Source organism: Lycium barbarum, chromosome 12, assembly GCF_019175385.1.
Source record: "Lycium barbarum isolate Lr01 chromosome 12, ASM1917538v2, whole genome shotgun sequence".
Lineage (NCBI taxonomy): Eukaryota > Viridiplantae > Streptophyta > Magnoliopsida > Solanales > Solanaceae > Lycium > Lycium barbarum.
In genome coordinates this window covers 79,994,503-80,008,518 of record NC_083348.1, presented here as the reverse complement: position 1 = coordinate 80,008,518, position 14,016 = coordinate 79,994,503, and the positions used below count along the sequence as shown (strand labels likewise).

At 35.1% G+C, this 14,016-nt stretch overlaps 1 long non-coding RNA gene across 8 annotated transcripts; it reads right to left on the bottom strand.

The window, feature by feature from the left end:
* Positions 1–7,505: 7,505 nt before the first annotated feature.
* LOC132623762 (uncharacterized) lies at positions 7,506–12,341 on the bottom strand. 8 transcript variants are annotated; one of them, XR_009576398.1, is made up of 6 exons: positions 12,216–12,341; positions 9,213–9,360; positions 8,938–9,133; positions 8,336–8,540; positions 8,060–8,260; positions 7,506–7,940 (listed from the first exon to the last, which is right to left on the bottom strand). It is a non-coding gene; the product is annotated as an uncharacterized LOC132623762 (long non-coding RNA). The 8 variants fall into 8 exon arrangements; XR_009576400.1 differs by having other exon boundaries at positions 9,319–9,360; positions 12,216–12,330; XR_009576402.1 differs by lacking the exon at positions 12,216–12,341 and adding an exon at positions 9,512–12,205 and having other exon boundaries at positions 9,319–9,360.
* Positions 12,342–14,016: the final 1,675 nt, after the last annotated feature.

The window sequence follows — 14,016 nt, the reverse complement described above, 5'->3', positions numbered from 1 at the left end:
GTGTAACCGAACCGAAATAATAAAAAACGAATCGAATTGAACCTAGAATGGATCGAGTTTGGTTGAGAATTTTAGAAAGTCGAAATTCGAAATTTCAACTCGATGATGGCTAAAATCGAACCGAACCGATTCGTGCACAGGCCTACTTTGCGCTTAAAGCCCCAGCTAACCTTAAAGCTTTTTTGCGCTTTTCGCTTTTGATAACTGTTACATCCCGTATTTTTGAACGTCGAACTATTTGTAAGCTGAGGTGGGGCCCACACGTCAAGATTTTTTTTTGGAACATGTGACAAGTTATATGAGTCACATATGTAAAGTTAAACACAATTCATGAAGGACCCTTGGGCCAAATCAAAGTGGAAGCCCTCCAAACGAATATTTTTAAGAAAACGTTTTCGGGTGACCTGACTTTGGGGGGCAAAAACGGTATTATAAGTTTGGAATTTGGAAAAATACCAAGAAATAGAAGTTGTAGATAATTGAATTAGCTTTCCAACCATAGGTCGTGGGTTCCCAGGTGACGTCGGTACAAGGAGATATTGACGTTTTAGGGTCGAAAGGTCAGTGGACTAGGCCCAACTCGGGACCAACCGGGTTAGGCCCAAAAAAAAAAGGAGAAGAAGAGGCCCAATAGGGGGTCATCCGGCCATGGTCCATAAAAAGGACCTAAGCCCAAGTGAATTATTCATGTGATAATTAAATAAAAGGGGCCATTTAGTTGTCTTGAAACATATAGAAGTTTCAAGAAAATTAGAAGAGGAGAAAAACAAAAAAATGAAGAGCAAAGGAGACATGGCATTCGGCCATGCCCTCCAATTTTTGTCCCTTTGAAATCTTCTTCTAAAAATTATTTTCTTGTGGTATTCCTACTAATTCAAGGGTCCTTTACAACTTGGTGTAGTTATTTTGGAAGAAAGGACACTTGTTTCATCAATTTGACAACTTGGTCAAGTGAAGAAGATTGGAGAAAAAGGTAAGAATTAATTCCTTTTTATTATGTTATGAAGGTTTGTTTATGTTGTAGAATGTAGAAATGAGAAGAATTTATGGAAATATGAAAGTTTGCAAAGTGGGTGTGTATATATGTAGGTGGCCATATGTATATTGTTGTATAGATAATATGAGTTGAATTTTATGTTGTATTCTAGTTGTGGTTGTGGTGGAATTCATATTGGAAATGGAAGTTGAATGACTTTGATTGAGGTTGGAAATATGGAATATAGCCATGTGGTGTATGGAAGTAGAATGGAAATGGATTAATTTTGTTTAATATGTTAGTTATGTTGTTGTGATTCTTATAATGTAAATGAAGGTTAAATGGTTTAAGTTGGTATTGAATTGGAATGTAGAAGATTATGTCACTTTAGAATGATTTTGTAATATTATGAAAATGAAGTTGTTAAGATGTAAATTATGATTATGGTTGATGAAATTGGAAGGTGGAAATATGTTATGAATATGTATGTTGAAGATTAGAAGTTTTGGATGGATTATGGTTTGGTGGAAAATTTGTATATTTTGTATATTTTGTGAATATTTTGTAAAATGATATGAAATGTTCCGAATTGTATTGGAGTGATCTTGATTAGTAAATGAATATGAGAATGCTGGTATTGAATTGAAAATGTGAAGTTGGAATGAAAGCTATTGCACTATGTTGGAAAGAAGACTAGTTATGCTATATTGTGTTTTGTAATGATTGTTGGTGTTGTTGGTGTTGTTGTTGAATTATGTTGGCCGAGTTAAATTCTCGGGGATGCTATATGTATAGGGGAGATGCTGCCCAAATTTCTGTAGACAAGTATTGGTTAAGATTGAACTTTTAAACCTTATGATTGATATTTGGTAAATGTGACCAAATGTAGATTTTGGACGAAACGGGATTTGAATTTGGAGAGGCGTAAGGAGCGAATAAGGTATGTAAAGCTTTACCTATTCTTCTCTTGGCATGTCCTAGGTATGATAGGCTTGGATACGAGCCTTGGGGACGACTCTACTCTTAGAAATCCGCACCTAAATTTGCCCCTTTTTCATTCAGTAGAATTGAATTGAATATGTTATGAATAGTTGGAAAATTGCCTAAACATCTAGAACTTGCACAAATAGGACCCGACTACTTTAAAACTCTCATAAGTGATGTTATGAAGTGTAACATACGTAAATTATGTACGCCACCTCGTTTGATCCCAGGTGGGCCCACTATTCCCGGATTTTTCTGATTTGTTCCGTTTGACTTATTTTGAAGTGGAATTCAAAGGAAACTCTTGGCTACTTTTCTAACTACCATACGAAAGTTGTTTTGAAGTATTTCGTAAGTCCCACAACGTATTTTGAAACATGAAAACGATTTCAGAAAACTTATTTTGACATAAACCATTGTGACTGTTATATCCCGTATTTTTTAACGTCGGATTATTTGTAAGCTGAGGTGGGGCCCACACGTCAAGATTTTTTTTGGAACATGTGACAAGTCATATGAATCACATATGTGAAGTTAAACACAACTCAAGAAGGACCCTTGGGCCAAATCAAAGTGGAAGTCCTCCGAACGAATATTTTTAAGAAAACGTTTTCGGGTGACCTGACTTTGGGGGGCAAAAACGGTATTATAAATTTGGAATTTGGAAAAATACCAAGAAATAGAAGTTGTAGATAATTGAATTAGCTTTCCAACCATAGGTCGTGGGTTCCAAGGTGACATCGGTACAAGGAGATATGGACGTTTTAAGGTCGAAAGGTCAGTGGGCTAGGCCCAACTCGGGACCAACCGGGTTGGCCCAAAAAAATGAAGAGAAAAATCAGGCCCAACTGTGATGGGGTGGCCGGCCATGTATGTCCAAGCCCACTTGATTTAATTAATTCTCCATGTGCTAAATTAATATAAAGAGGTCATAATCCTTAGAAGGTTCAAGAAAATAAGAGAGCAAGAAAAACAAGAGAAAGAAGAGCAAAAATAAGAAGGCCATTTTCGGCCAAGCTCTAGACCAAAAAAAAAAAAAAAAAATTTTTTTTTTTTTCAAAAATCATTTTCTACTAATTCAAGGGTCCTTTACAACTTGGTGTAATTATTTTGGAAGAAAGAGCACTTGTTTCTTCAAGTTGACAACTTGGTCAAGTGAAGAAGATTGTAGAAAAAGGTAAGAATTAATCCTTTTTTATTATGTTATGAAGGTTGGTTTATGTTGTAGTATGTAGAAATGAGTAGAATTTATGGAATTATGAAAGTTTACAAAGTGGGTGTGCATATATGTAAGTGGACATATATGTATATTGTTGTATAAATAATATGAGTTGAATTTTATGTTGTATTCTAGTTGTGGTTATGGTGAAATTTATATTGGAAATGAAAGTTGAATAAATTTGGTGGAAGTTGGAAATATGGAATGTAGAAGATTATGTCACTTTGGAATGATTTTGTGATATAATGGAAATGAAGTTGTTAAGATGTGAATTATGATTATGGTTGATGAAATTGGAAGATGGAAATATGTTATGAATATGTAGATTGAAGATTTGAAGTTTTGGATGGATTATGGTTTTGGTGGAAAGTTTGTATATTTTGTATATCTTGTGAATATTTTGTTGAAATGATATGAAATGCTTCCGAATTATATTGTAATGATCTTGATTAGTAATGAATGTAAAAACATTGAGATTGATTTGGAAATGTGAAGTTGGAATGAAAGCTATTGCATTATGTTGGAAAGAAGACTAGTTGTGTTATATTGTGTTTTGTAGTCATGGTTGTTGTCATTGTGTTGATAGTTTGGCCGGGTTGAATTCCCGGATTGTTGTTGATAAAAAATTGGCTAAGTTGAATTTTGGGGATGTTGTACGTATAGGGGAGATGCTGCCCAAATTTTTGTAGACAAGTATTGGTTAAGATTGAAATCTTAAAGCCTTACAATTAACATTTGGTAATTGTGACCAAGTTGTAGATTTTGACGAACTTGAAACTTGATTTTGGAGACGTGTATGAAGCGGAAAAGGTATGTAAGGCTTCACCCTTCCTTCTATGGCATATCATAGACGTAATAAGTTGGATACGAGCCTCGGGGACAACTCCATTCTCCGGAATCCGCACCTAAAGTTTCCCCTTTTTCATTCAGTAGAATTGAATTAGAAATTGTGTAAAATATTGGAAAAACTTCCTAAACATCTGGAACTGGCATAAATATGACCCGACTACCTTAAAACCCTCACAAGTGACGTCATGAAATATAATGTGCGTAAATTTGGTACGCCGCCTCATTTGACCCGAGGTGGGCCCATTGTTCTCGGATTTTCCCTATTGCTCCGTTTGACCTATTTTGGAGTAGAATCCAAAGGAAACTTTTGATCCTCGTTCCGATTATCAAACGATAAGTACTGTACCATTCTAATGGAAATATGTATATGTATATAAGATATGTAAATGTATATAAGACATGTATATGTATATAAGATATGTATATGTATAAAAAAATATGTATATGTATATAAGATATGTAAATGTATATAAAATATGTATATGTATTTAAGATATGTATACGAACATGGGATGGGGGGAAGGGATACATGGGGGAATGGGAAGGGAAACATGTTTCATTGCCACCTGGTCAGCTGGCTTATCATACTGGACGCGGGATGCCCAGACGCGGGATATATGGGCGAGCCGGTATTTCGGCGCTATGTGGGCGAGCCGACATTGTTCGGTGCTATGCTATGACATGACATGCTATGCTATGACATGATACGCTATGACATGCTATGCTATGACATGATACGCTATGACACACTATGCTATGACATGATACGCTATGACACGCTATGCTATGACATGATACGCTATGACACGCTATGCTATGACATGATACGCTATGACATAATATACTATCATATGATATGCTACGACATGATATGATACGACACGCTATGAGATGATAGGATATAATATGATAAAACACGACACGATATAAACCCTATTTTCTATGCCTATGAAAAAGGAACGTTTTAAAAAGGGAAGGACAAGCATGCACGGTATCCGGCCTGAAAGGGGCGTTCCTACGTACAGGTCACTTTCTAGCCTCATTATATGTCCTACGACCTCATGATATTGTTAATCGTACTCTATGTTCCTGCTTGTATTATCTTTTATGCCTTACATACTCGGTACACTATTCGTACTAACGTCCCTTCTTGTGGACGCTGCGTTTCATGCTGCGCAGGTCAGCAGACAGGCGGGTTTGATTCTTAGGAGTTCTACCAGCGGCATTTGACAGCGCTCCAGTTGTTCCGGAGCCCCAGTTCCTTGGTACTATTTTGTGTATATACTCGGGCACGACAGTACTCGACCCCTTTCTATGTATATGTGTACTATGTCTAGAGGCTCGTAGACAGATATGTACAGTTAGATGTGTTGTATTTTGGAATGTTCAGGTCTCCGTATAACGTGATAGCAAAGTTTACTAGTCTATGTTTACGATGATGCTACTAATGTTAATGTTCAGTAACGAAAAAAAAAAATATGGCACAGTTCCTACGGCCCGCTGAGAAGTAAAGGTAAAACGATAGATAAGGGGTGCTCGGTACAAGTATCGGGTACTCGTCACGGCCCCTAGTCGGGTCGTGACAGTGACATCCGTAAGGCATACGCTATGATTACCGTTTAGTTTCTTTATATGGTTTGTCATCTGAATTATGCTATTGAGTCTCCGCAAATGTGTTATATTTTATATTGCATTAGTTTCTCACTACTCCATTCGTGGAAGCCTCAATGTTTCCTTCACTGAGCCCGGGCCAGGATATGTTATCACGGGTATTCCACTGCATTGTTCGCCGTGCCTCGATGTGAGGGGGCAGGTATATATGTACATGGGTTATGGAGTATGATGTGCCATGTACACACATTCTGATATATGATGATATGATATGATATGGCCATCTGATATGTTTGATATGTGCACATTCTGATATGATATGATATGTTACGGAGCTATTCTCTACTCTGGAGTATGCTGTGTTGTGGCGCCAGTGACGGGGTGGCGACCACGTTCTGTTCACCGTGTCCCATAATGGGGCCGGATATGGCATATGTTCTGACATGCATTACCTATGTTTTATGAGTAAGCATTTTTGATACTCCGGTTACTATACTTATTTTCTGTATCCTCTGTTCAGATTATGATTCTGTTTATTGCGCCTTATGCTTTACATACTCAGTACATATTCCGTACTGACCCCCTTTTCTTCGGGGGCTGCGTTTTCATGCCGCGCAGGTACACCCAGATGATGCGAAGTTATTATAGAGGATGTTCCAGCAGAATTGGCAAGCTCCTTTTGCTCCTGGAGTGCTGCCGAGTCAGAGTGTATGCTATGTTTTCTGATTATTTGTTAGAGACTTTGCAGACAGAGTCGTGGGTATAGTATGTCAGTTGTGTATGCGGCTTCATCAGCCGATATGTCATTCTGTATTATGTGTTAAATTCTGTACGACCATAGATTCTGTTTGATTTGGAAAGCATCGGACAAGCATATTTTGAGAGTTTATTATATATTTTATTTTTATTTGATTTAAAAAGTCTACCAAGATTATGTGTGTCCCAAAGGTATGTGGGTTCGCTCGGCTCCGGATGTGGGGCCGAGTGCCCATCACACCCTAGTGGAATTGGGGTGTGACAATAACACTGGTACCCCCAAGTCACTTATATATATTAGAAACATGGGAAGAAAATAAATATTCAGTAAAAACGTGAACAAGTAAAAGTGCACGAACGAAATAACTATGTGTCGAAGAATTAAAATAGAAGTGCACACGTGTATACATGAGAAGAGAATATATATTCAGTACTATGGCATATATCCACGTGAAATTTATTAATTCTTAAAGAATGTGAAAAGTCAAAAGTGAACATATTAAAGTGCACGGACGAAATAAATTTGTGTAGGAGAATTAAAATTTGAAGTGCATACGTCCATACATGAGAAGGGAATAAATATTAAGTATTATGACATATGTCTACGTGAGATATAAAAATAGTTGGATAAAGTGTACAAGTTATATAGCTCATGGTACAAGCATTCATTGCGTGTACAATTTGTGAAGCTCATGGGAAGAAAATAAATATCCAGCAAAAATGTGAAAAGCCAAAAATGAACCAAGTAAAAATGCACGGAGGAAATAAATATGTCAGAAAATTAAAATAGAAGTGCACACGTGTACGCATGAGAAAAGAATAAATATTTAGTACTATGACATATATCCACGTGGGATTTAATAATTCTTAAAGAATGTGAAAGTCAAAAGTGAACATATTAAAGTGTACGAACGAAAAAAATTTGTGTAGGAGAATTAAAATTGAACTGCATATATCTATACATGAGAAGAGAATAAATATTCAGCTAGAATACAAAAAGTCAAAAGTGAACAAGTAAAAGTGCACGAAGGAAATGTGTCGGAGAATTAAATTTGAAGTGCATACGTCTATATATGAGAAAGGAATAAATATTAAGTACTATGCCATGTCTACGTGGGATATAAAAATAGTTTGATAAAGTGTACAAGTTATATAGCTCATGATACAAGCATTCATTGCGTGTACAATTTGTGAAGCTCATTGTACAAGTGGGGGCAGCTGTGTTCGTACCCCCACCGCACTTATATATAATGAAAATTATTATATATACAAGCAGAAAACAAAAGGAAGCATAGTAAAATTAATCAACTGATAGCAATTCAACTTTAAATGGAAGGAGCATGCCAAAATATATTTTTCCATCAAGCCTAATTTACAATGTCTTCTGCTTGCTGCTTTTGCTTTAGTTGAAGAAAGATCAATACCTGTGCAAAGACCAAAAGGCACAATCAGGTCACACGTATTTTTCAAGACATGCTCCTATCTATCATTGAGAGTCTCACACACTAAAATCCAGTCCTTCGACTCTAGCCCAGTCAACAGTGTCTACAAATGAAAAAGCAGAGGCAAAGACATAAAATGAGACTTGTGTAACCAATATAAAGAAGGCAAACAGATATACAAAAAACTACAATGCAACATCAAACTATTTCAGGAATCTTTACCTTAAGGCTTGTGTCAACATCTTCTACATCATTCAAATTCTCAGACTCTATGTATTCTACTTCTGAAACCACCTCTGCCCAATTTTCACCGTGCAGTCTTCATTAAGGACAAGTTCAACCAGTAAGGCAGGCTTTTCTCTTTCCTTCTCTTTATGATTTTTATCAATACTCTCAACCTCTGTAAGCGGAACACTCCCGTTACTGGAGACAAAACTTTACCATTATTATATATACAAATTAAACACGACTACATATAAATGCTTTCCCTCCACATACCCAAAGACAAAACAACCAAACGAACGTACACTCCATATGGCCAGCTAAGTTCATAAACTTTGTGTATCGTCCTCCATTGTTGTGATGATGGTCATATTAATGGCTGCAACTGTGCAAGAAGTGGAAGCACCATGAGTAATAGTAATTGTCGTCATCTTCTGGTCAAACGCAGAATACCACGCTCTGATCCAAGCAGAAGAGGTCACTGCAAAGTATTTCCCATTTCATGATTAACATGTTTGTGAGTTTTGTTAAGGTTCCTGGACATCGATACAGATACACTTTTTAAAACATGATTTAACCCTCTGCAGAATTTTTGTACTCTTTGTTTATATAAAATGCTACCCTAGTATGTGTTGGTTTTCCAGTGCCACAATATTTAGGACAAACACTTCTGCTCAATGCTATGAAAGCCCGACTCACAAAGCTGACTTCTAAATTTCAGTAGCATATACTCACCACACCATAGCCAAGATGAATTGTATGTGCGGAATAGTAAATGTGCTAAATTACTAACACCAAAGCCACAGTGTAATAACTTATTATACATTTAGAACCTATTCAAAGCAGAGCATGAGATAATCATATTAAGAGCCACTTACTTGAAATGCTTTCCGAATCATCCCAATATGTCTTGGTTAGCCACGTCAGCTGAATTTACACCAATCAACATGTAATTTTCTCTTTACTAATTCCGAAAAGTAAAATTTGATGAGTGTCTGTGAAGTCGCAAAGCAGACACCCTGCAAACACTCCATTTTTCTACTCTCAGACACAAAAAATTGGTTCAAGTCGCACCTGTTTCCAATACAAAAGAAAATTAGAAAGAAGAAATGTTTCAAGGACATAAGCAAATAGTCTCTTAAGATCGAATTACATCTTCAAGGACATAAGCAGATAATCTAAATTTTCAAGGACATAAGCAGATAATCTCTTAAGAATTATATAATCCCGAGAAACTATGGATAAGAATGGTACAAAACTTGATAGCCCAAGCAAAGGAGTGTTGCCTATCCCCATATTACCTGAAAGCAAAAAAAAAAAAAAATGAGTGGGAGGCATATTAAAATTGAAATTGTTTATTGCCAACCAAACAATCAACCACTTTTTGGTTGGGTACTTGTAGGGTTAAAGACAATGTTGGTGAAATCCTAAAGAATCCAATTGATTACACACCTATTTGGAATAGTGAGTCATCAAAATTCAAGAATAAAAATAGTACTAATCTTGGCTATATTTGGCTGCCCATTCCACCTGAGGGTTACAAAGCTTTAGGCCATGTTGTCACAACTTCACCTGAAAAACCTTCCTTTGACAAAATTCAATAGCATACTCTGACTTTCTGGTCAGTAATTGTTAGTATATAAATGTGAGCCTATGCTGGTGCAATATGTTTGTTCTAGTTTATTGGATACTTCTGTAAGTAATATAATTATTGGTGATTCCTCATACCCTTGCCTTAATTCCAATTTTGTTGTCAAACATCTTTGGTTCAGTGATCAATCAATATGTTTTCTTGATCATATCCTACGGTGCCTCTTCTTTCTAGCACTTGGGTTTTCATTGTATTACTGAAGTTGCAGCTCCTGTCGAGATAATAAGTTTTCTCGATAAGTGTTTCTCCAATATTCTGAAGATGGGATAACTTAATAGCATGTTTTGCACCAGAGCACTTCGGGTGTCCTGATTATTTGGTTCATTTAGAATGTAGATAAATACGTCAATATACTGCATTATGTCACGTCCTTAGTCTTCAACTAAGCGCACGTGCGACACTTGACAACTCGCTCACGTTCTTGCACAACTTGCTAACGATCTTGCTATGCCAAGTCAGCCTAGATTACTACACTTAAGATCACTAAGGGAATAGTAGGTGAATAGGACAAGAGAAATTTGCTAGAAGGAAGCTTTTTATTATAGAAGACTTAATTGATTTTGCTTGATGATTTTTTACAAATGGATGCCCCTCTATTTATACTACTCACCTAGGGACTAGTATGCAAATAATAATTAATGTATAAGTCCCTACTTATTTACAAAGAAGTCCCTACTCTAGAATTATCCACTAGGCTAGAATGTTCTAAGGTCTTCCTAAGAAATCTTCTAGAAAGTCCATAAATATCTAGAGCATCTCCACATGAATCTCCATAGCTCTAGAATCATCCAACCCATGCTAGACTTTTTTTTTCCATGTAAGCATCCACATGGCAAAAATAGCTCCAAATGGCACTTAGGTGGCATGATGACGTGGCGGGTCATCACAATTAACTTAGATTTCTGCTTCTATTGGCACGTTTTCAAGTCCGGACTTACCTCCATGGAACAGTTTTCCCAAAGGGTACAAAAAGTTATGTTCTATTTCGCAAGAGAATCTGCTGAAGTTGTTGAATACTGAATATGTCTGATAATATATTCCTAGGTGAGTACTGACAATGCTGCTATTACTAACATTAGCCATCACTGTGATAGTAAAGAAGGGAAATAAAGCGATGAGAAGACTGGTATTTCCTAACTTTAGGTTCTACTCATAGTGGCGAAAGATCCAATATCTTTACAATGGAGTAAGCTTGGATTACATCCCAAGATAAAAAGTAGCTAGTCTCTCCCTGTTCAAAGAAACTGAGTACTAATCCTATACTCTCACAGGACATGTTAATAGCAAAGATCTGCTTAGTTTCAAGCATACAGGTAAGGTGAGTGATGTGAAACACCAAGAAAGTATTTGGGAGTCAAAACAATGGAACCAAGCTTTAGAATTTCAGCCAACGCAGTCAAAACAATGGAACCGAGCTTTAGAATTATATAACAAATACCAGTATATGGTCATGAAAACAGACAGAGATTTGTCCGTCATCGCAATTTAATCCCATTAAAATGTAAAAAAAAATATGTACTCTTAAAAATTTCACAACTATGCACTTTGGCTGCATCAAAGTCTCAACACAACTTTTTGTTTAGATACAATTCACCGTGACAATGTCGGTAGTAGTGCATCTGTGTGTGAACCTATGCATAAAGTTTTCGTACACATTTGTAATTAAAATAAAGAAAGACCAGGAAAACTAACATGACAATTTCTTAGTTGTTATACTGAAATCAGTAGTTAAGAATATGAGCGGAATAAACACAAAGGAATCCGTGTAATTTTGACAATTATTTTGTGCCATATAACCAGTAAGTGCAGAGTCCGATAAACATATATGGATATATGTCTAAATACTATGTGTTTGTGTACAAGTGCAACCAATGCCTCTATGCTAGATCCGCGATAGATACAAATACAAAATTCATCTTAGATCTTCTAAGCTTCCTACAGTAATGTGTGAAGGAGTTGTGTTTGTATGTAATCTTTTGCACAATCTTTGAGCTCTGTTTATAAAATCCTTAACCTTTTGAAAGAGACACAAAATTCGTTCTTTAGATACACACATATGCTTTTTGTCTACAAATATATAGTTCAAGCTCGACAAAGTGTCTGAAGTACAATTACTGCTGCTATGCTGGATCCACCTTTAATACAAATACTAATAAAATTATACGGTCAAGTTACATTTTATGCTGAAATTTCAAGCGCCTGTCTCGATTTTCTTCAGTCCTAACATAGTAACATGAAGCAAATACCAACAATTAGGGGTAGAGTCAAGCAAAATAAGAAGGGGGAAAACCAATAATAAGAAGATGGAAAACTAATTTTCAATCAACCATTACGAACACACAAGTACAAAATACCACAATAAACTACCAAACCTATCATATACCCATCAAAAGTAGTGGAATAATATACCCAATAAAGAAAACAGAATCCTACAATAATCTATCAGAACAACATCTGTACTTGGGTTCATATATTCATACCAAAATTAAAAAGAGTGGAACTTACCGGAAAACCACTAATACTATGGGATGGAATTCCGAGAAGACAGAGGAGTATGTTGAACACGCGAGGAAGATTTTCAATGGAGTTTCGTTGATTTTGGGAATTCAGTAGTAATATTTTATTATATATATAAAATATATTTTATGTTACTTTTAGTTAAAACTCTTTGAGACCAGAAGAATCGAATATTTTTTATCATTATCATGATAATAAAAGTTATTCATTCATATAAAAGAAAATTAGTATGAGGGAAAATTAATATTTTGATTCTAAATTTTTTCTTTTAAATTCTTTAATATTTTTATATGTATATCGACAGGTTGATATTCATTTCAACTAAGTAACTCTTCAGATCCAAACAAAAAAACCATTTTGTTGTATATATTGGATTAAAATATTTTTATTAAATTAATTAAAAAAATATATTATAATTTTTTATATTAATTGTTACAAAAAAATCAAAATTAGAAAGATATATGTTATATCATATAAGTAAAGTATTGACAATGAAGCACTCCTTCCCTTTACTTTTACTGGTCGATGTTAAAATATCAAGGAAAAAAATTCTTCCTCTTATTTTACCCTTCACATTAATTATTCATTTTTAAATAATTTTCTGAGTGTATTGAGACTACATACCAATAAATATGGATATTATGATAAAATATATACTTAATTTATTAATTTTTAAAGAACGTAAAAAGTCAAAAGTGAACAGGTTATGTGTAGGAGCATTAAATTAACTTTTAGTGCAAATTTGCATTGCTATTCTTCGTCCTCTCTTCACGTTTAAAGTATTGACAAAGAAAGAAAACGGGAATAATAGAAATAGAAAAGAAGATAAATATAGAATAGAAAAATAGAAATATATTTTTAGTAATGTGGCCAAGTAATATGGACGAAGGGAATACTTTATTTTTATTAATTCTTAAATAACGTAAAAAGTCAAGTATAGTAATATGGCCAAGTAATATGGGACGGAAGGAGTACTTCATTTATTAATTCTTAAATAACGTGAAAAGTAAAAAATGAATAAGTAAAAGTGCACGAGGGAAATAAATATGTGTCGGAAAAAATTAAAATAGAAGTGCAAACGTGTATGCATGAGAAGAGAATAAATATTCAGTATTATGGCATATATCCATGAGAGATTTATTAATTCTCAAAGAATGTGAAAAGTCAAAAATGAAAAAATTAAAGTGCACGGAGGAAATAAATTTGTGTCGGAAAATTAAAATAGAAGTGCAAACGTGTATGCATGAGAAGAGAATAAATATTTAGCTAGAACACGAAAATCAAAAGTGAACAAGGAAAAGTGCACGGAGGAAATAAATGTGTCAGAGAATTAAATTTAAAGTGCATACGTCTATACATAAGAAGGGAATTAAATATTAAGTATTATGACAGATGTCTACGTTAATATGGACGAAGGGAGTACTTCATTTTTATTAATTCTTAAAGAACGTGAAAAGTCAAGTATAGTAATGCGACCAAGTAATATGGGACGGAAGAAGTACTTTATTTATTAATTCTTAAATAACGTTGATAACGTCCAAAATACACTCCTCAAAGAGAAAGTTTACACGGTCGTATGCAATATATTTACCCAACTATGAGTCGGGGTCGATCCCACAGGGAACAATGTGCTAGGCGATTAAGAAAGTAAGGAACTTTCACCAACTACGCTAAAGCCAAACGATAGATAATATTTTGGTTTTTGTTTGAGAAAATTATAACTAATGCGGAAATGTAAACTAACCTAGAAAGCGAGTAAAATGATCAATGGCCACAAGCATGGATAATA